The following is a 4,764-nucleotide window of genomic DNA, read 5'->3' as shown; positions in this document are numbered from 1 at the left end:
CTATTGATGTTCTATACAGGTTCCAGTCCTCATCCACATTACCAGTCTCTGTTCTGGGCAGTCTGTGCGCTACTAACTTTTGGAAACTTTTCTTATTTTCTTCTTCTTTCCATTTCCATTCCTTAATTTTAGGCATTCTTAGTATAGCAGTCACTCTTTTAATTTTATAATGGGAAATCAAGGATGGAATAATGGCAATTGTCATTTAATTTTATAATTTAGATCAGCTACTAGTAACCAGTTATCACTATCCAAATACTCACTTGGTACAACTTTGGTGTCTCTCACCTTTTCTCCAATGAATTTGTCTGTTAAGACATAGTCAATAACTGTCTTAGATCTTACATCCCAGCCATATCTAGTAATCTTATGGCTGTCTCATTTTTTTAAAGAATGTGGTCTTTACTAAAAGCTTATTCCTTATGCACAGATTTAGAATTTGTTTGCCCTTAACATTTCTTTTTTCATGTTCAAAGGGTCCCATCACTTTCTTGCATCCATTTCTGTCAATACCGATTGAAGCATTGAAGTCCCCAGTTATCATAATGTTATCTTCTCTTATTTGGTCTTCCAGTTCTTAAAGTAATTTCAGTTTTTCATCCTCACTGCACCCTTGCTGAGGCATGAAAACCATTCTTTCTTATATTCACTATAGCTTTCATTATACTTTTACTTATAAAGCTTTCATCTGTAATGGGGGCAATGTTTTTTGTAACATAAAGCCAACTCCATTCTTTGCCACTTTATTGTGACCATACATCTACATCTACATTGATACTCCGCAAGCCACCCAACGGTGTGTGGCGGAGGCCACTTTACGTGCCACTGTCATTACCTCCCTTTCCTGTTCCAGTCGCGTATGGTTCGCGGGAAGAACGACTGTCTGAAAGCCTCCGTGCGCGCTCTAATCTCTCTAATTTTACATTCGTGATCTCCTCGGGAGGTATAAGTAGGGGGAAGCAATATATTCGATACCTCATCCAGAAACGCACCCTCTCGAAACCTGGACAGCAAGCTACACCGCGATGCAGAGCGCCTCTCTTGCAGAGTCTGCCACTTGAGTTTATTAAACATCTCCGTAACGCTATCATGGTTACCAAATAACCCGGTGACGAAACGCGCCGCTCTTCTTTGGATCTTTTCTATCTCCTCCGTCAACCCGACCTGGTACGGATCCCACACTGATGAGCAATACTCAAGTATAGGTCGAACGAGTGTTTTGTGAGCCACCTCCTTTGTTGATGGACTACATTTTCTAAGCACTCTCCCAATGAATCTCAACCTGGTACCCGCCTTACCAACAATTAATTTTATATGATCATTCCACTTCAAATCGTTCCGTACGCATACTCCCAGATATTTTACAGAAGTAACTGCTACCAGTGTTTGTTCCGCTATCATATAATCATACAATAAAGGATCCTTCTTTCTATGTATTCACAATACATTACATTTGTCTATGTTAAGGGTCAGTTGCCACTCCCTGCACCAAGTGCCTATCCGCTGCAGATCTTCCTGTATTTCGCTACAATTTTCTAATGCAGCAACTTCTCTGTATACTACAGCATCATCCGCGAAAAGCCGCATGGAACTTCCGACACTATCTACTAAGTCATTTATATATATTGTGAAAAGCAATGGTCCCATAACACTCCCCTGTGGCACGCCAGAGGTTACTTTAACGTCTGTAGACGTCTCTCCATTGATAACAACATGCTGTGTTCTGTTTGCTAAAAACTCTTCAATCCAGCCACACAGCTGGTCTGATATTCCGTAGGCTCTTACTTTGTTTATCAGGCGACAGTGCGGAACTGTATCGAACGCCTTCCGGAAGTCAAGAAAAATAGCATCTACCTGGGAGCCTGTATCTAATATTTTCTGGGTCTCATGAACAAATAAGGCGAGTTGGGTCTCACACGATCGCTGTTTCCGGAATCCATGTTGATTCCTACATAGTAGATTCTGGGTTTCCAGAAATGACATGATACGCAAGCAAAAAACATGTTCTAAAATTCTACAAGAGATCGACGTAAGAGATATAGGTCTATAGTTTTGCGCATCTGCTCGACGACCCTTCTTGAAGACTGGGACTATCTGTGCTCTTTTCCAATCATTTGGAACCCTCCGTTCCTCTACAGACTTGCGGTACACGGCTGTTAGAAGGGGGGCAAGTTCTTTCACGTACTCTGTGTAGAATCGAATTGGTATCCCGTCAGGTCCAGTGGACTTTCCTCTATTGAGTGATTCCAGTTGCTTTTCTATTCCTTGGATACTTATTTCGATGTCAGCCATTTTTTCGTTTGTGCGAGGATTTAGAGAAGGAACTGCAGTGCGGTCTTCCTCTGTGAAACAGCTTTGGAAAAAGGTGTTTAGTATTTCAGCTTTACGCGTGTCATCCTCTGTTTCAATGCCATCATCATCCCGTAGTGTCTGGATATGCTGTTTCGAGCCACTTACTGATTAACGTAAGACCAGAACTTCCTAGGATTTTCTGTCAAGTCGCTACATAGAATTTTACTTTCGAATTCAATGAACGCTTCACGCATAGCCCTCCTTACGCTAACTTTGACATCGTTTAGCTTCTGTTTGTCTGAGAGGTTTTGGCTGCGTTTAAACTTGGAGTGGAGCTCTCTTTGCTTTCGCAGTAGTTTCCTAACTTTGTTGTTGTACCACGGTGGGTTTTTCCCGTCCCTCACAGTTTTACTCGGCACGTACCTGTCTAAAACGCATTTTCCGATTGCCTTGAACTTTTTCCATAAACACTCAACATTGTCAGTGTCGGAACAGAAATTTTCGTTTTGATCTGTTAGGTAGTCTGAAATCTGCCTTCTATTACTCTTGCTAAACAGATAAACCTTCCTCCCTTTTTTTATATTCCTATTAACTTCCATATTCAGGGATGCTGCAACGGCCTTATGATCACTGATTCCCTGTTCTGTACATACAGAGTCGAAAAGTTCGGGTCTGTTTGTTATCAGTAGGTCCAAGATGTTATCTCCACGAGTCGGTTCTCTGTTTAATTGCTCGAGGTAATTTTCGGATAGTGCACTCAGTATAATGTCACTCGATGCTCTGTCCCTACCACCCGTCCTAAACATCTGAGTGTCCCAGTCTATATCTGGTAAATTGAAATCTCCAGTATAATCTGTACCCATCTCTCAGCAGTTTTGAGTTTTCAAGGATCTGAATCTTTCTCTTTTCCATTAGGTCTACAACCTTTTCACTCTCTTCTGTTCAAGGTTATTGCGTTTAATGTTCCCATTCTCTCCTTGTTTTTATCTTTTTGTTGAGTTCTAGCTTTTCATCTTTTATTACTGGGTTTTCTTGCATTACTTGGATTTTCGTCAGGCTGCAAAGAGCTGTCATTCATTCCATGGGTGCAAGAAGTGCTGTCATTAGATATTTTGAATCTCAGGCTCCTTCTTTCATTGAAAGCAGTAACATATTTTACTCTTCTGCTGCACTGCTAAACCTAAAGGATTTTCTTTCAGGGTTTACTCCCTTAGCCTTTGAAGTACCCTCTTCACCAGAAGGCAGTGGTTCCTCTCTTCATTACTTCTCAGAAAGGAGAGTGTGCCTCCTCTGACAACTGTTCTGTACCAAAGGTAGTCTTCTCTGTCGAAGTTACCATTACATACTTGACCATAACCCCGGCAAAGGGCTTTTCTTTTATCCATGACAGGTATTTTATTTTTCTCAAACCCTCTGCACAAGTCGGATGAGCCCCCCATATTTGCCACCTGATAGAGGGTCAGGCAAACCTCCACAGGGATGCATAATAAGATCAACAAAACTAATATACTATCAACTGATGAACTAAAGGATATCTCAGTATTATGCATATCTGAGAAGTGGCTTAACCCTGAATTATTTCAACATACAAAAATAAATAAATTTGTTTTGTCTTCATATTGCATTTGCACAGAAAACTGTAACAACAAAGGAGAATTCTAGAACAAACACTTGGATCACTACGGGGATAAGTGTTTCATTCCAGAAGAAGAGGCTACTTCATAAAATCTATAACTTGAAGAATTCCTTACCTGAATTACATATATACTATAAAAAATATTCCAAAATACTAAGCAAAGTAATAGAGGAGCAAAAAATAATGCCTAATGATGAATACATTTGTAATTCAGCGAATAAAGCAAAGAGTGTTATAAAAAAGAATCTGGTGAAAACAGATCATCATCTAAGAAAATAATACTAACACAAGAAAATAAAAAAGTGACAAATTGCTTACAAGTAGCTATTACATTTATAAACTTTTTTACAGATATTGCCGATAATACGATAAAATCAAATTTAAATAAGACCACCCAAGCAAGTGAATATAAGTGCATGTCAATGTACATCCACTCTCTCTCACAAGATGAAGTAATAAAAGGTCTAAAAAATTCAAAGTCTGCAGGCACTGATAGTGTCTCTCCAATCATCTTAAAAAAGATGCACTTAATCTAATTGAAGTACTTTACATACTTATGTGACTGTCCACTTCAAGCAGGCACTTTACCTGATGTATTGAAAACATCTAAAATTATTCCAGTATAAAAAAAATGTAAGGTAAATAAAGTAAATAACTACAGTCTGATTACAATTTCCTCTCATATTTCAAAAATATTAGAAAAAATTATGTATGAAACTCATAAAATTTATAAACAGAAACAGTATCACATGTAATGAACAACTTGGGTTCAGAAATAAGAGGTCAACAACAACTGCCATTTACAAGGTCAAATAGCTCCACAATAAACCTGGGGA

The sequence above is a fragment of the Schistocerca americana genome, chromosome 6 (assembly GCF_021461395.2).
Source record: "Schistocerca americana isolate TAMUIC-IGC-003095 chromosome 6, iqSchAmer2.1, whole genome shotgun sequence".
Taxonomy (NCBI): domain Eukaryota; kingdom Metazoa; phylum Arthropoda; class Insecta; order Orthoptera; family Acrididae; genus Schistocerca; species Schistocerca americana.
The sequence above is the reverse complement of the archived record's forward strand: the minus strand, read 5'-3'. Positions refer to the sequence as shown.